Source organism: Saccopteryx leptura, chromosome 2 (assembly GCF_036850995.1).
Source record: "Saccopteryx leptura isolate mSacLep1 chromosome 2, mSacLep1_pri_phased_curated, whole genome shotgun sequence".
Classification (NCBI taxonomy): Eukaryota; Metazoa; Chordata; class Mammalia; order Chiroptera; family Emballonuridae; genus Saccopteryx; species Saccopteryx leptura.
Window position 1 is genome coordinate 125,473,403 of NC_089504.1, and position 18,540 is coordinate 125,491,942.

The window sequence follows — 18,540 nt, forward strand, 5'->3', positions numbered from 1 at the left end:
AGTAAATAGATTTGGAGGAGTTCCAGGATATGACCAAAATATAATAAATGCATTTTCAAGTAATATTCCCATGTTTATCAAAACATTTTTACCTCATTAATTAACAGACAATTTAAAGAGTAAAAAAAAAAATTTACACCTTTGTTAAGAAAATCCACCCTGCTTCAAGCTTTGTAGTTGCAGCAACTTTAACTTGGAGCAGTTTGGCCAAATTAGGAAGTCTTTAGGATCTACATTTCATTTTATTTAAATTTTAATGAGCATGCTTTACTTGTTCCAATTAAATTTTTAAATTTGTAGGGATATTTTATTTTTACAATATTAGAGCCAGCATTCCAATTTTTGCATGCAAGAATATAATTCAGACCTTGAAAACAGACACATTTAGACATTAAACAGAGATTTCACATACAATTACACAAATCAAGAGTGAAACCCAGGATTTTAGAGATTAGAATGTGGCCTGTTTGGTCTTACGTAGCGCTATTTCAATAGGAACATAATAAGGATAAATACTAAACAGAAATCTCTTTTGAAAAATATCAAGTCAGCCATATGAGATTTTTGTTTAGGCACATCCAAACAGGCTCCCCCTTTGCCCTCTTTCCAGGCATAGAACAGGAAAGAAACAAAATGATAGTTTAGAGAAAGGTAGAGAATAATGGGGAAAAGCTGTAATTTTCCCAAACTCCTATGTCTTTTTATTTACTAAAGCTCAAATTCTAATAGCTGCTGCAACTGGCAGCCTAGACTAATTATGCCAAACCGTGGGCCTCTGAAAACCTCCATCTCAATCCCAGCTGAGCAGCAGACCTAGTTTACCATGGTGGGGAAGGCTTCCCCATTCACCTCCCTGCTTTACCTTCCCCTTGGCTGCAGCTACCACCAGTCTGGGCCCAACCCAACCGTTGCATTGGAAACAAGATTCACAGGCAGAAGTATTTCCCTGACCTTCTTTCTTTCATTTGTCCTGCCTTTTATCAAAAATTCTTGGAATCCTCACCTTAAGGACTGTGGCAAAAGCAAGACCTTGCATGTATGAAGTCCCAACATCAGTGCATATTCTGATATAAACTACTTTTTCTATCACTATTCTTTCAACTGCCAGAATCAGCCATGAAACAAATTCTTGATATTGCTCATCAGGACTTTGCCTAATATTGTTGAATTCCTCCATTTATTCCCCTGCATCTTGAGCCTGATCCAAAGCTTGTTAGAGTGAGGATCTCCAAGGGTCTGAGACAAAGACTTTGGGAGCAGAGAGCGGCGGAGGCACAGTTTAAAATGGCCAAAGATGTGATATTCTCATCTCATACATATATACACACACACATACACAGATGGGTTCAGGAGGATGCCACAGCAAACAGTCTCTACTGTTCCTTAGCCATAACGTGCCTGCTCCCAGAAACACATCCACTTTTATTCATAGAAAATATGTGGTCCATCAGCAATTCAATTAAGTTTCCAAGGCAACTCAAAGACAGCCCCCACCATACCATTTAAATCTACTTTACACTAATAAGAAACTAGCTTCTATCCTCCTCTGGAGAACATGGGTGAGAAAAATAAGAATCAGGTGTAGCTCTTTGTTAACTAGGCAGGTGAGGTGGGATTTGGGCCTTGCATCTCTGTCCAGATTGCAAAAATACAGTTTATTTATTCAGTCTCCAGGTAGGATTGCAGACTGGTGCAGCCACTGTGGAAAAAAGTATGAATATTCCTCAAAAAATTTAAAAAAGAACTGTCTTTTGACCCAGCCATCCCACTTTTAGAAATATATCCCAAGAACATCACATCATAGATTCAAAAGAAGAAACGCACCCCCATGTTTATGGCAGCATTGTTTACTGTAGCCAAGATCTGCAAACAGCCCAAGTGTCCATCAGCAGACAAGTGGATTAAAAAGCAGTGATACATATACACAATGGAATACTATGGGGCCATGAAAAAGAAGGAAATATTACTTTTTGTGACAACAAGGATGGACCTGGAAACTATAATGTTAAGTGAAATAAGCCAGGCAGAGAAAGAAAAATATCATATGACCTCACTCATTTGAGGAATCCAATGAACAATAAGAAGAGAGGAACAGAATAGAGACATAGATGGGATCTAAGGCTCCAGAGGGAAAGGGGATGATAGGATGGGATGAGAGCAGAAAAGCAAAACCAGGGGGAGGGCATTGCAGGGAGGAGGGCAGGGGAATGTGTTGGGGAACACAGGGGATGGGAGAAGTATTCGGGAGGACACTAGAATCTATGTACATGCAATAAATTAAAAATAAAAATTTTTAAAAATAAAATCAACGTGGCGTTTTTATCTTAAGACAGTGTTGTATAAAGCTTGTTTTAATAGCTTTCATTAGAAATGTATAGGTCGTAACACTTTCACAATAAGTAAAGCCACATACCTGAGCCATAAGAATGGAAGAGAGAAGTGAGCAGAATCTTAAGGAAAGTTTGGTTTTACCAATGGAAAGTGAGGCACAAGTCAAAGATGATACATATATATCTAGTGGCATCTTCTCACTAAGTACTGTAAAAATGCCATACGTATTATTATATTTAACCTTCCAATGAACTATGAATTAGAATATTTATTTTTTTAATTTTTACAAATGACAAATTAATTCTTAAGTAACTTATTCAATTCACAGAACTGGTAAGATGAATAACTCCAGAATTGATATGCAGCAGTGTCTGCTTCTGTGTTCTTAACTAATCTTTACACCTTTGTAAAAAAGAAAAAGAAAGTGACTTGGCAAATGCATGAAAACTATGGTAAGTCTAGTCGTAATGAAAGCAAAGAATATAGAAATCTCCAAAATAAAAATGAACTTACTAAGTTAGTTGTTTTTGTGTGTGTGTGTGTGTTGGTGAGATAGCAAACTTTGATTTCTATTTAAAAAAATAGATTATGGCATTTGGGTGTTTATTAAATATTACATTAGTGATTATTTTCCTTTTTGTATATGAATGTGACAACATTGCTCTAGCTAGAGACACAATTAAAACATTGTTTGCTGGAGGCCCTGGCCAGTTGGCTCAGTGGTAGAGCGTCGGACTGGCGTGCAGAAGTCCCGGGTTCAATTCCCGACCAGGGCACACAGGAGAAGGGCCCATCTGCTTCTCCACCCCACCCCCTTTCTCCTTCCTCTCTGTCTCTCTCTTCCCTTCCCGCAGCTGAGGCTCCATTGGAGCAAAGATGGCCCGGGCGCTGGGGATGGCTCCTTGGCCTCTGCCCCAGGCGCTGGAGTGGCTCTGGTCGCAACAGAGCGACGCCCGGAGGGGCAGAGCATCGCCCCCTAGTGGGCAGAGCATCGCCCCCTGGTGGGCGTGCCGGGTGGATCCAGGTCAGGCGCATGCAAGAGTCTGTCTGACTGTCTCTCCCCGTTTCCAGCTTCAGAAAAATACAAAAAAAACAAACAAACAAAAAAAAATATTGTTTGCTGAAGACAAAAAATTACATCATAGTACAAGCAAACAAAAACACCAAGAAGGGAGAAAGAAGGGGGAGCTCAATTCAATATTATAGATTCTAACACATAGTGAAAAAATAAAATGTAGAGAAATCATAAATAAGAAAGAGTACAAATTAGTAATGAATTTCTCCCTTTTATATACTTTTATTTTTTCAGTCTGACTATGGTTGTGAAATATTTATCCTACTATATATATATCCCCCCACATTTACATAAAATGTCACTAAATATATCAATATTTCCCTTTCAAATGACTAGCAAAATATCTTACTGTTGAGAAGCAGTGCTGGGAAAGGTCAAACAAAATACTGAATTACTTTTTGAGCAAAAATGTATATTTTGGAAATGCAAATAAATGTGATATATTCATTATTGTGTAAAATGGTATAGCTCACTAATACCAATATCTGCTGATCTTTTGCACATTATTTAAAAAACATAACATTTTATGTAAAAATAAGCTAATTGAAATATCCTTAAGTAATTGTTCTATTGTGGGCATTACTGCTTGAGGTATGTATAATAATAATTATAAAACATATCAGCATTTCTAAAAATAATCCTACTAATGTAGTAAATTGATGAGAGAGTCAGTCATATAGTTTTAGTGATATTCAGAATATATAAATGTTCACATATAATAAATTTAGTTGCCTAGTATGAAAGTTGCTGATACAGAGTTATACTGAGTGCTCATAGTAATAAAAATTACTATTAGTTGAGGGGTAGCAGGAAGCTCTTCTAAGAAATATATTAATTCCTGTTTAGGTTATTCACTCCCTTATATTAAGCAATTTACCACCATGACCACAATTTATTCTAACCTAAACTGGAAATCTGCAGAACATTAATGCTTGCATTAATGTAGATTTTGTAGCTAACATTTTTCTCTGTGACAGTTTCATGTTCAAAATGGTATATGCATGACCATCTATGCATATAATTTTATGCATATATTTTAAAATGTAATGACTCCATAACTTTATACCTAAAAAAGTCATCAATAGCTCTGATAACTTTAATAAATGGAATGATTAATATTAATTATTAAAAATATATGTTGAGTACATTGAGTTAGAACACCTGGTTCTGGGACTCTATCAGTATCTTTATAGGTGATCTCATTTTCATTTGCTTTATCACCACTAATCTAAAAAGAAAATCAAGTAAGTCCTCATTATTAGGAGACTATGATCTGTAAGATACATGTCTTCATGCTCTGAGTTGAAAATCTAACATGTGTCCTTAGCAAACTTAATGTATATACAGACAATTGAATAAACTCCATTAATCAAATGGTTAGTGGGTGATAGTTGTATAGATTATATGTTGCATATATTAACTCTCATTGAGTTTTTCTGGCTGGGTGTGGATTAACTATATGTAGGTAAAAATAGTTTATTTTGCTTGTATCCCTCATGAAAATATCAGAAAATAAGGATCCTTTCTTTTTTAAAAATCATTTTATCCTCAGAGGCTACAAAGGGCCAGATGTACTGTGGTTACTCAATGTTTATTAAATTCAATGAAACAAAATTGTTTAAATTTGATTGGGCAATTATGTTGTTAAACACTGAATATTTTCAGTATATTAATTTGAAAATATCTAATATTACATACAGATGAAGAAATTGAGCTTACTGATAGAAAACAATATTTTCAAGCTCAAACAAGTGGTTGAGCCTATTATACAATCAAGGCTTTCTGAGTAGAACAGTAATAATTAATACCATAATATAATAGTAACTAAAACAACTAATGTTTACTATCCCTTTTCTTAGCCCTTTTTTAAACCCTTACTCAATTAAATTATTTCAATCATTTAACAACCTCTGAGATTAGGAAGATATCGTTCTTATTTAACCAGAGGGAAACATGAGACACAGAGAGAGAAAAAGAGAGGTTTTTAAGTAACCTCTCCATAGTCACACAGGTAAAGAGTTGTTTGTTGCTTTTAGTTTTATATCCCTGATATGATCAAAATCATATGGTTTTTTACTTTCTCTGACTTATTTCACTTAACGTGATATTCTCAAGATTCATTCATGTTGCTGCAAATTGCAGTATTTCATCTTTTCTTATGGTGGAATAGTAACCCTTTTTATATATATGTACCACATCTCCTTTATCCAATCATCTATCAAATGACACTTGGTTATCTCCATGTCTTGGCAACTGCGAATAATGCTGCAATGAACCTTATATTCTTTATATGTTAAGTAAGGATTATAAACTTCTGTTATACTTGTTTTAATGAGCTATGAAAATGATTGATTGACATATTTATGAAAGGGCTATGTACACCAGGTGTTATGTAAATGTTTAATAATACTTTAACTATTTATTTAAGTTTAATTCTCATTATAGTAAAATTAGAAACAGTGCTTTAGACATTTTAGAAAGTCTAAGAATTACCAGAAAAATAGCTTGTACTTGGATTTTTTTTCTCCCAGAGACAAATACCAAGCATACAAGCTCCAATATCGGTAAACATTCTGCTTAAATCATTCAGTAGCTCTGCCAGCTTGGGCAAATGGCTTAATTGATTTTATTTTACATTGTTAGTATAAAAAAGAAAGTAATAAGATCAGTGACTACTTCATGAAGTATTTAAATAAAACATTGAGATAATGTTTGCAAGCCAGTGACACATAATAAATGCATACTATTAAGTGTTTGATTTAAAAAAATCCTTAATTAGGGTTTGCATGATGTTACCTCCCGTGGTTACAGTCTTGAGTCCAAAGGTCACTGGCTTAAAGCCCAAGGTCGCTGGCTTAAGCAAGGGGTCACTGACCTTTCTGGAGCCCCCTCGACAGGCACATATGAGAAGCAATCAATGAATACCTGAAGTGCCACAACTATGGGTTGATTCTTTTCATCTCTCGCCCTTCCTCTCTCTCTCTTACTCACAAATAAAAAAAGAAAATAATTACTCTCTTCTCTGTCTTCATCTTTACTGTGCTTATCTGCCTATCTATTTGTGGTCTTCAAGTTAAACAGTTTGAATGGAAATAATGGAAGAAAACAATGTATTCCCTTTTCTAGCACCACAAAAAATCAATGAGAATGACATTCAGATAATAAAAAACAGTGAAAACTGCTGGTGGTTGTATTTGGCTAGTATATAAGATTTTCCAAAATCTTACCTCCATCATAGAATACATTTAAAAACTAAATAAAACAAAATAAAAAACAAAATAAAGTGCTGCCAAAGACCCTATGTTGGGAGGTTTCTGGAGCTGCTAGATTGTATAAGATTGCATTTGATAAGGAGCTATAGCATCAAGAAGGGAGCCAGAATAATTGAGGGCTTGAACGGTAGCAAAAAGAAAAGGCTTACAAAAAGAAGATATTACATTTAACACTGCATTCTAGGTTTCACCTCCACACATGATTTCATCCCTCCCATGGTCCAAGCAGTAGTAATGGCAAGAAACACAACATCACAGTAAAACTTTAAATAGCAGGAAATTAGCAGTTTTACAACATTGTTTTCTTACCTCTAGACTTTACTAATGCCTTCAATTTACTCAGTATTGCAAAAGAAAATCCAGAATCATGCCTTTTATTCAGTTGTCATATTTATCAATTTGATACACTTTCTATTTTTCTATTTTGGGGGGTGAATTCATTACCCACTGACATTTTTGAAAGATTTCAGAGTTAATTTTTAAAATATTCCTTAATTATAGTTTGCATAATGTTACTGCACAATAAATTTTTATTTTTGGTCTTTTGACAAAAGTACTTCATATAGATGGTGGTAATTATATAGGAAAGTACATCTATGGATTTGTTTCATTACTGATGATAATTGTTAGAAAAAATTCAATAAACCAGCAAAACAACTTAACATCATAAATATATGGAAGGGACATTTCAACTTTACAGCAAAAAAGGCTATATTTGGATTATTTTTGTTATTCTGCATAGACATAATAAAGAAACAACTACTAAGGATTTGTACTTAAACAGAAATGCATTTATAACCATGAAGCAGCACTAGAATGATATAGAATATTTCTTAAATAAGTTCAAAGTTCTTGCTATAAATGATATTTGATAAAATATTGACTGAGTTTTAACTATATATATATATATATATATATATATATATATATTTTTTTTTTTTTTTTACACAGAGACAGAGAGAGTCAGAGAGAGGGATAGATAGGGACAGATAGACAGGAACGGAGAGAGATGAGAAGCATCAATCATTAGTTTTTCGTTGAGACACCTTAGTTGTTCATTGATTGCTTTCTCATATGTGCCTTGACCTTGGGCCTTCAGCAGACCGAGTGACCCCTTGCTCGAGCCAGAGACCTTGGGTCCAAGCTGGTGAGTTTTGCTCAAACCAGATGAGCCCGCGCTCAAGCTGGCAAGCTCAGGGTCTCGAATCTGGGTCTTCCGCATCCCAGTCCAATGCTCTATCCACTGCACCACCGCCTATACAGGCTAGTTTTCACTATTTAAAACCAACTCCAATTTAAGCATAAACAGTAGTCCTATTTTTGACAGCTTTTTGTGCAATTCTTTTCCAAAGCACTTAACATATTTAGAAAGACTGCAAGCTCACAGAAGGCAATCGATATACCTTATTCACTGTTTCATCAATATCTAGCTACAAGGCATTCTAAATAAATGTTTTAGTAGAATTTAATTATATTTGAAAAAGATAATCTTGAATTCTGAATATTCACAACTTTGGATTTCTTCAGTTAGTTTTAATTAATGTTTTATTATGTTTACTCATTCAGTAAATAATTATTAACCATCATTAACATCAGTGCTTTTCAAAACACTTGTGAAAACACTATAGCCATGATTTCTGACCTCAAATAATGTATAGTTTTCTATGGATTTAATTAACATGCTTATTGTACTATTGTACTGATTTTCATGATTTATAATTTCAGGTTTAATATCCCTTAGTGGAAATATATTCTTCAGCACCAAACTTGCCATAGAATATTTATTAAAAGTATAGTTTATGATATTAGAATAAAAAATCTAGTTACAGTTTGTAGATCTATGTCTTTTTAAAAATATCACTCTAAGCACTTCACATAAACATAAATTTTAGTTTCTTTATAAATAGAGTTATTATTAAGACTACTGTAAATGAGATAATGTACCAAAATGTAAGGTATGTAAGTTTAATTCAAAATGGGCAAGTGACATTAAATTAATTACTTAATAATTATATACATTTTCATAGTTGGGTATAGTATTTCAAGTTTCTGGTTTTTATTTTGTACTCATAATTAATATGAGAATTAGTTATCTTTTTCTCAATTATTCTATTAAATGTTTCAGTTATTTTGACTTTGTTATTTTTAATATTTTTATTGTATTTCATATAATATAATCTTGTTATAATATTAAAGGATGGGAAGTAAGGGTTACTCCATTTTCAAATATTTTATACTATATTCATTAATTCCAAACAGTAGTTTAAGGCTATCTAGTCAAGTTTTATTTCAATTACAATGTTGAACTTTTTCTTTCTTCAAAAGTAAAATTTATCCTTGAAAATGCTATATCATGTTTAGAATCAGTAATACTTTGGGATTTAAGTTGCATTTTACGACTTTAAGAATTTTCTAAATGATTTGCAGCCTGTCAAAAGATGTACTTATTCTCAGCTGAGCACCTAATCCATTATAGTTGACTGTAATTCTGTGTCTATGTGCCCTTGCTTCTCCACCTCTAATACATTTAGATAATTTTGGCTGTGGTACAAAGGTAATAAAAATAAAGAATTTGAAAAGAGCTAGGTAGCATGCAGGTTCTTTAAGCATATTACTTTTCTTTGCATGAATAGTGAACCTTCAAATTTCAGTGCATAATTTAAATACTACTTAATTTTTAAATTCACTAATTTTGTTATATTCAATAATCTGTAAACACTTAGCTTAATAGTTTCAGACCCAGATATTGATGAAGTCAAGGTCAACTCCACAATGACCAATAAATGTCTTTTTTTATTGCTGTATCAAATGCTTAGAAAAATGAATAAAACAGCTATCTATTATATTATTTAAATAATGAACACAACTTGTTAATTTTTATATTTTGTAATTATAGTATTTTTGTTATCAAAATGAGTTTAGAAAATGTAATATTAACAAATGATTAAATATACCTGATTTGTATTGTAGTTTTAATTTGATATGAGTTGAAATCTTATAAGGGATTTTTTAGCACTTGGTAATGTAATACTAAAATGTTCAAAGTGAGTCAAATAATACATTAGCTTAAGTAAACAAAATATTTTGTGAAGTATTAATAATGAAAGAATTGCCCTACCAGATTCTTTATGCAAAACATTGTGAAGTCTCAATTAAATAGTTCACTTTGTGAACTAATGCACAAATGGAAATACTTTGTGTGTGTGTGTGTGTGTGTGTGAGAGAGAGAGAGAGAGAGAGAGAGAGAGACAGAGAGACAGAGAGAGACAGAGAGAGGGACGGATAGGGACAGACAGACAGGAAGAGAGAGAGATGAGAAGCATCAACTCTTCGGTGCAGCATCTTAGTTGTTCATTGATTGCTTTCCCATATGTGACTTGACCAGTGGACTACAGCAGACCAAGTGACCTCTTGCTCAAGCCAGCGACCTTGGGCTCAAGCTGGTGAGCCTTGCTCAAACCAGATGAGCCTGTGCTCAAGCCGGTGAACATGAGGTTTCGAACCTGGGTCCTCTGCATCCCAGTCTGACACTCTATCCACTGTGCCATTGCCTGGTCAGGCCGGAAATACTTTTAAAGAAGCAAAATGTTTGTTTCTTTGATATATATTACTTTTGGTGTCCAGTCGGTTTGGTGTTTATTTACTATAGAATAATAAGTTAAAGATATTTGAAAATATGTGGACTATTATAAACTTATGCTTAAATTACATATAACAACAACAAAAGGACACCACCATTTATATTTTCAAGATCTACGCCATTGAAATGCCCCAGCCTGCTTAACCCAGCTCCTGCCTCCCTCTTCAGCTACACAGGCTACTCATCTAACCCTCTCTCTCTCTGCTACACTAGCATTTTTTCAAATTCCCCAATGTATTTCTGGCATATTAGGATCACTGTGCATGTTCTACCTTCTGCCCATAATACTCTCTCCCCATGGCCCTTTTCCTACTTCTATAATCTGTCAGAACTCAGCTGAAAGTCAGTTAGTAAGCAAAACCATCCTTGTAATCCTAATATATGCTTATAAAACATCATTTAATTTTACATAGAAGTTATCCCAGTTTTTGGTTATAAATAGAGTTGTATGACTATTTGATTAATACTTGTCTTTTACATTAGAATTTAAATCTTCTCTTAGGTGTGTTTTTGCTCAGCATTTTACTCTCTTTACTTAGCAGAGTGCCTGGTAAAGAAAATGTTCATGATTTACTAGATGATAAAATGGCAAAATACACGCATTATGATGATTTCCCAAAGTATTTTAATTTTAGAAACATTGGAGAGGAAGTTGCCCAGGAACACTAATACCCTTCAGTTTGTGGAGCGGGTCATTTCTAAGGCACCCCTGAAATGATTCAGTGACCTTCTGGTTGTGCACCATCCAGGTGCTTACAATGTGAAAACTTCAAAGGCACTGAAAGGACCAGTATCTTTGCAAAAATCACAAAGAGGTATGAAAAAAGAGAAGGAGAAGAGGGAGGAGGAGGAGGAGGAGGAGGAGGAGGAGAAGGAGGAGGAGGAGGAGGAAGAAGAAGAAGAAAAAGAAGAAGAAGAAGAAGAAGAAGAAGAAGAAGAAGAAGAAGAAGAAGAAGAAGAAGAGAAGAAGTAAAGAAGAAGGAGAAGAAGAATCTTAACAAAATCTTACTATTGACAAAAATACTACTTTGCCTGTCTGCTTCAACAACAACAACAAAAAAAAAGTTAAGAGTTTAGAATGGTGAGGAATCTCAAATGAATGATAAGAACTTGAAGATTTTGGAAAAAGAAATTCATGTCCTTGTGCAGGAATGGGGCATTCAGGACAGGCATCTCCAGGATTTGGAAGCTGAGCTAGAGACGATGGAAGAAAAGCCAAGTGCTGCAGTCAGGTCATGAGAAAAACATCTCTCTCTGCAGGTAATGCTGCCATGGGAAAGTAACTTGCTGAATTAACCAATACTAACAGGCAACTAAGATCGACGGTTTCTGAAGATGGTAACCAGAAAAATAGGAGAATTCTAAGCCTTGAGTTGATAAAACTTAGAAACAAAAGAGGAACTAGGATGAGGAGTTTGGTGGCTAAACAGCAAGACAGGGAGGTGAAATTGCAGGTCCCCCAGAAGAACATCTGCCAAAGTCTCAGAGTGAGTAGCACAGCTCAAGGGGAAACTCATTTCATAGAAAAAGAAAAGACTGATGAAATATTTGAAGCCAAAAAGCTTCTGAAATATGTTGAAGACATAAGTTATGCCTCAGATCAAGTGAAAAAAAAAACCCACAATCTAGACATTGAACAATTAGAAGAAAATTTGAAAGAGATGAATAACTTTAAGCCATAAGTATTCTCTTGAAGAAAATATTGCATTGTCTAAACAAGGAAAAGACCTGAATGCTATATGTCAGCTGCTTTGTAAAGAAAAAGACGACTTCATCCACAGGAATAGAGAATGGGGTGAAAATCTAAATATTGAACTGTAAAATTAAAAAGAGAAGTTTATTATTAAAAAATAAGAGCATGAAAAGCTACAACAAAAAAAGGTTAGCAGTTGATTCACAAAAGAAGGAATTCTTTTCTAGTCTTTAGAAGAAGCTATGTTATTTTCAAAAGGAAATGAAAGAGAGGAATCTCCAAGGAAGAATTAAAGCAAGCTCTGGATAAGCTAGATAAATTATAGCAAGAAGGGCAAGCTGAAAAGTTGGTCATAAAACCGGAAGAAGATGTAGAGCTGAAAAACTGAAATTTCTGGAAGAAAAGCTGAAGCTAAAATTGAGAAAAAATAATACTGCTACACTCAGGCAACCCTGCTTTTGCAGAAAGGGTATAACAGTGTGAGGCAAAACCTTGGAGATGTCACTGCACAGTTTGAAGGCTATAAAGCATTAAGGGCTAGTGAGATAGAAGATCTTAAGCTGGAGAACTCATTACTTAAAGAAAAAGTGACCATGGCCAAGAAAAGAGCAGAGGATGTTCAGATTCATATATTGACAATTGAGGGCTCAAATTAAGAATATGCAAGAATGCCTCCAGGCCTGCAAATAAGATCACTTCAAGAGTTGGAAATTAAAGAAATCAATTTCTTCCAAAAAAATAACTGATTTGGAGAATAACCTCAAGCAACAAGGGTAATGACTTTAAGAAATACCTAGAAAAGGAAGAAACAAGATATGCTGGAAAAGAAAATACAGTAGCAGAATTAACTGAGGAAGTGATTAAGCAGCATCACTTTTATCAAAATGTATAAAATAAAACAAATTCTTTTCAGCTACTGGTTGCATTTGAAGCAGAGAAACGGGTTTGATGAATGAACATGGTGGACCTCAGGAACAGCTAAATAAGTTGAGAGAGTTATATACTTACTTTTTGGATCAGAAAAAGCTAACAACTATATATATGATTTCACTCATATGTGGGATATAAAACTGAGATTCATAGACATACAACAGCATGTGGTTACCAGAGGAAGGGAGTAGGAGGGTAGTGGGGTAAAGGAAGCCAAATATATGATGACAGAAAATGGTTTGATTTTGAGCAATGAGCACACAATGCAGTATACCCATCATGTATCATAGAAATGTATACTTGAAACCTATATTAGCCTATTAGCTAAAGTGACCCCAATAAGTTTAATAAAAAAATAGAATCTAAAGCAAAAATTCAAGCATGTTGTAAAATTGAAAGATGAAAATAGCCAACTCAGATTGGAGGTGTCAAAACTCCACTTTCAGTTTGTTTGTTTTTTTAATAAAAAGGAAAACTGGAAGGTATTTTCCCCACCGAGGAAGAAAGAAGGGCATAGCCATGAAGTGTAAAACAACAAAAGCTTTATTTAGTAGAGCGCTTCCCGGACGAGGTTCTCTGGTCCACGAGATGGGGGCCAGAGAAATTGAACCGGGTGGGGGGAGGACCCACATGGGGGTAATTTATAAGGTTGTTAAGGTGGATGAGTTGATGTGATGTGGCGAAATCCCATTGGCTGATGGACAGTCACTCTTTTTCAAAGGGCTCCTGGGAAGTTTACTTTGGCGTGCATGGGTGTGGGCGGTTCCAGCCAAAATTCCTGGGTCTGGTTCTTCATGTGACCTTCCCCCATTGCCAACCTACCTCACATTCCAACCTTTTATGTTAGATAGGGGTGCTGCTATTCGTCTGGCTACTTCCTGCTGGTTAGGGGCGTTGTGGGGAAGGGAGGTTGGAAGCAGGTGGCTCTGAGGGGAGTCGCGTATATGGGTGTAGGATCATCTGTTTGACCGTAACTTGAGAAACCTCGCAGATACGGCCCTGTAAGAATTTTAAAAGGAGGAACAAATATGAATAATATGCTGATAATTAGAAGAAGACCTAGGATAGGGGTACACAGGTGAGGATGGTTGGCTGCCACCAGGAGTTAAGCAAGTTGTAGGAGAGGTCCTTGTGCAGTTTCTCTTGCAGATGGTGGAGGACATTGATGTTTCTTTCCATCAGGCAAGTCTCATTGAACAGCACTGCTTCCTGCTTTAACTCACTCTGGATGCAGGTTCCTGGTGGGAGGGACAGGAGTAACAGGGGGATCTGCAGGGCCCAACCTTTTGGTGAGCCGGAGACGGGTGGGGCCTAGTTATTCCGACTGCCAGCAGTCCTGCATGGGGGCAAGCTTGAAACGAGAGACATGTACCAAGGTGTTTGCCCTAGAAGCTTGGCTGCAGTAGGAGTAGTCAATATTACCGTATGGGGTCCTGTCCACCTGGGCTGTAGGGAGTCGGGCTGGAGCTCCCTCAGAAGAACCCTGTCTCCTGGCTGGAGGGGGACCACTGTGTGTGCTTCATCTGGACCCCCTATGGGAGGAAAGGTCTAGTCCACATGTTTCCTAAAAAGATGGCAGAGTAACAACAGAAAGGGGAGGTATGTGGCAAGAGAAGGGGGTTTGGCTAAAAAAGCAAAATTGGGAATTCAGTGTCAAAAGAAGCCTATTAGATCAAGGAAAGAAAGAATCTGAAGGAGTGCGAAAAAGAGGATTCCATCCAAACTGCATGTCAGGAGTAGTGTGTGATGGAGAAAAGAAGGGTCCCATCCACTCCCATAACCGAGACCTTTGAGGGAACTAGAGGTCCAGAGTATGACGGTAAAACAGAGAAGATAGCCCCCATGTCCACAGAAATGAGATGGACTTACACACTCCTGTAGCATTACCCTGGGCTCGACAAGGGTGATGGGGGTCTCCTAGTCTGAGCCACATCAGTCGTCCATGAGGCCAGGAGTTCAAGTGGTGAGCCCACCTGTCTGGCTTGGCCTCCCATTAGGGTGGCTTGTCCTTCACTTAGAGGCGCTGAGGACAAGTCTGTTGCCCAAAAGGGGCAATCACTCTGCCAGTGATTAGGCTGCTTGCAGTCAGGGCAGGGTTTAGTGGGCAGCCTCGGGCAGGGGCACTGCCAGGACCAGTGATCCTCCTCGCCACATTTACAGCAAGCTCCTGGTGGGATTCCTCTTTGTGGCCTGGGCTTGGGTCGAGGACTTTCTATGCCTTGCCCCAGTTGCTCTGCTGGCCTCAGGACTGCCACAAGAGCCTGGGTTTGGAGCATTACCTTCTGCTGCATGTGAGCCTGGTAAAATAGCCTTGGCCTTTTCCTACTAGCACAGGTCTTGCATAGGGGTTTGGGGTTGAGAATAAGAGGAGGAGGGCTCCTTGGAAGCCTGGCACACAGATCCAGCTGGAAACGCTGGAGCCAGAGGCAGGACAAGGCCAGGCTTTCCTGCAAGAAGATTGGGGTTGGGCCATGGGGTCAGGAGCCCTGAAAACCTGTGTGATGGCCAATGGCTGGCAGAGGAGGGCTGGCAGGGGAGGGGAAAGAGGGGCTGGTATTTGCAGGTGAATGAGAAACAGTATTCGGTGAAGGGAGGGGAGAAGCCCGATAGGACGGAGGGAGCTGTGCAGGAGGGGAAGAGAGCTGGGGTTCGGCAAAGGAGTAAAGATCAGGAGTGGAGGGTATAGCTGAGGTTTCTCTGGCCAAAAAGAGCCTTTACCGTAGAACAGGCAGCACAGAGATTAGGACAGGAGTGCAAATACTAGAAGTCTTGAGTGTAAGGGATCTCCAACCATTTGCCAGTTTTTTTGGCGATAGTTAAATTGGTGAGGATGTTAAAATTGAAAGTCCCTTCAGGAGGCCACCTGGTCTGGTTATCCAGTGGGTTCTGTGGCTTGGCCACAGTGGAGAAGAACAGTTTCTTCTTCTTTAGGGAGAGAGAGATTTCGGATAAGGCACTCCAGGAGTGTTTTTGAGTCAGGTTTAGATTCCTGTGCTTCCCATGGCTGCCCTCAGTCCTCGGAGTGATTAGAGATGAGAATTGGCGTCCCACAATGCAAGCTCTGGCCACCGGATGGTTAGGTAGAGTGGATGTGTCCAGGACGTCTCCACGGGCACATATGCACTCAGAACAGATAAGAGGTCCCTGACACAGCTGCAATTACAGACAGAGAGTCTCAGCGGAAAGAACTGAGGGGAGGCTGGAGGCAGGGGACTTACCGCACCATGTGCTGAAGTGGGTTGGAGGTCAGAGGTCCTGGTTTTTTCTTGGAAGGGAAGGGGAGAGGAGCAGCCTCAGCAGGCTTCAAACTCCTCCCAGGTTTCGGCACCAAATGTAAGGTATTTTTCCCGCCAAGGAAGAAAGAAGGGCGTAGCCATGAATGTGTGGAACAACAAAAGCTTTATTTAGTAGAGTGCTTCCCGGATGAAGTTCTCTGGTCCACCAGATGGGGGCCAGAGAAGTCACACGGGGGATTTGTGTGGGGGTAATTTATAGTGTTATTAAGGTGGTCAAGTTGATGTGATGTGGCAAAATCCCATTGGCTGACAGACAGTTGCTCTTTTTCAAAGTTTCCTGGGAAGTTTCTTTTGGCGAGCATGGGTGTGGGCAGTTCCAGCCAAAATTCCTGGGTCTGGTTCCTCATGTGACCTTCCCCCATTGCCAACTGATCTCACAAAAACCAAAGACAACTTTAGACAGAGTTGAATAAAGTTCTAGGTACCAAACACTTGAATCCTTAAAAGACTTTTTTTCTTTATGAAAGTAAAAGGAAGCAATACAAACTGCTGTTGAGCTCTTTTGGAGTTGAAAGATCATGCAAGTAAATGTCTGAGAAAATAGTTGAAGATTATGCTATTCTTTTTATTGCTGTTGCTGTTATTATTGTTTGTAGTGAAGACTTTTGAATATATTTAATATTCACTTCTTATTTGAAAGCAAGTTTAAGATTTTTACCAATATGTTTTCTGACATTTTATTTTCTACTGTCAGTACCTCTTCCCTTAAGGCTCATTTTCATCACTTCATTCTTAAGCTTCTACTTGTCTTTAAAGCTTAACAATTTGTCCTATCAGTCAATATTCCTTTAAACATCACTCATATTATTACTTCCCTATTCTGAAGCCTTGGAGGGTTTCAAGATTTTAATCTTCAGAGGTTTTAGTTTGATTCTGGAAGGCTTTTCTAATCTGAACCTTTTGAGTTAAGGCAAAACACCTTTGCTTGCTGGTTCTTGCCTCTACTTTGAGTCTCCTAATAATATCCACTCTGTTTTACCCATCATCCATTTATCCGGTTCAAGTAAGAAATAAAGGCATGCTCAATCCCAGAATAATCTCTTTGTCTCTTTTTTTCTCTCTCTTTTTTTCTCTTTTATTTTCTCTCTCTCTCTCTCTTTTTATTTCTCTCTGTCTCTTAACGGAGTCACTGAGCTGGTCAATAATTTGCAAATTCCTAGACTCTACTCCAGAACTACTAAGTTAAAATCTGGGCTTTGGCTTGAAAATCTGCATTTTAAACACACCTAGTGTTAATTTTTAGATATATCAAAAATCTGAGGAACACTGCTCTTAACTAACTCTTGAGAGAATTTTTTCTAACACTGTTTGGCATTGACTTGACTACTGAGTAATTTGATTAGTATTTCTGTAATGTGAAATAAAAATTACACATTAAGACATTAACCCAATTATCCAACTAATATTATATAAAGTTACATTAATGCTTCTATTTAAGCTGTATATTATCTGTGCCTTACCCTCCCTTTTCTACCTTGTTTCTAAAATTACAAATGGTAATATACCATTTAGAGAGTGGTAATTCTCCATTTAAAATTTCTGACTTATACAGTATATTATAAACCACCTTTTTAAATATTTCTCCATTGATGGACTAATGAAGACTATTACAATCAGAATAACTTTTCATAATACATTATTTTATTGAACCTCAAAAAAACCCATAATTTAAAATAAAGACATTGGATATTTTCTATTGTGTACCACTTTGGTATCCACTTACCTTTACCAAACTCATCAAGTTAACACCCATAGCCTACAGGATAAACTCAAATTTTTCAGCCCGGCAGGCATAACCTCTTAAAACACAGCTATCCTTTAAAACTTATTTCATACTTTACTCTCTTAAACTCTATGCTTCTGTCAAATTGATTTACTATATTTCCCAAAGGCATCTCAAATTCTTCTGGTTCAGCAAGTCTATAAAACTTTTTTCTTGTCTTTGCTTATTTAATCTCTAACTATGCTTTAAAATGCACTCAGGTCCCTTGATCTCTAGCGTGCTTTACCTAAGGGGCATGTTAATTGTCTTCTCATATATATAATTGAGAAGTCGCTGCTTATAGTCATTCATACCTTCATATCTTTATGTGTGCATGTGTTTTACAATTATATTTTAGAGTAACATATGAGCAAAAAACAAGTTTTATAAAGAATAATGACAAGAATTTGCAAAAATATTGATATATTCATTGATGGGTTGAAATTAAGTAGTTAAGGATAAATATTAAGAAATAATGAAATATCTTGGTACTAATTTAAGTTTAGTGGTTTTGTGTGATGTCCTAGTCAATCTAATCAAA

At 36.8% G+C, this 18,540-nt stretch overlaps 1 protein-coding gene and 1 pseudogene across 2 annotated transcripts in view; both read left to right on the forward strand.

Moving 5' to 3' along the window:
- Positions 1 to 18,540, forward strand: part of MGAT4C (MGAT4 family member C) — a 489,918-nt gene that overhangs the window by 304,236 nt on the left and 167,142 nt on the right. The gene's annotated exons all lie outside the window — the stretch shown is intronic.
- On the forward strand, positions 1,556 to 14,347 carry LOC136391516 (hyaluronan mediated motility receptor-like; annotated as a pseudogene).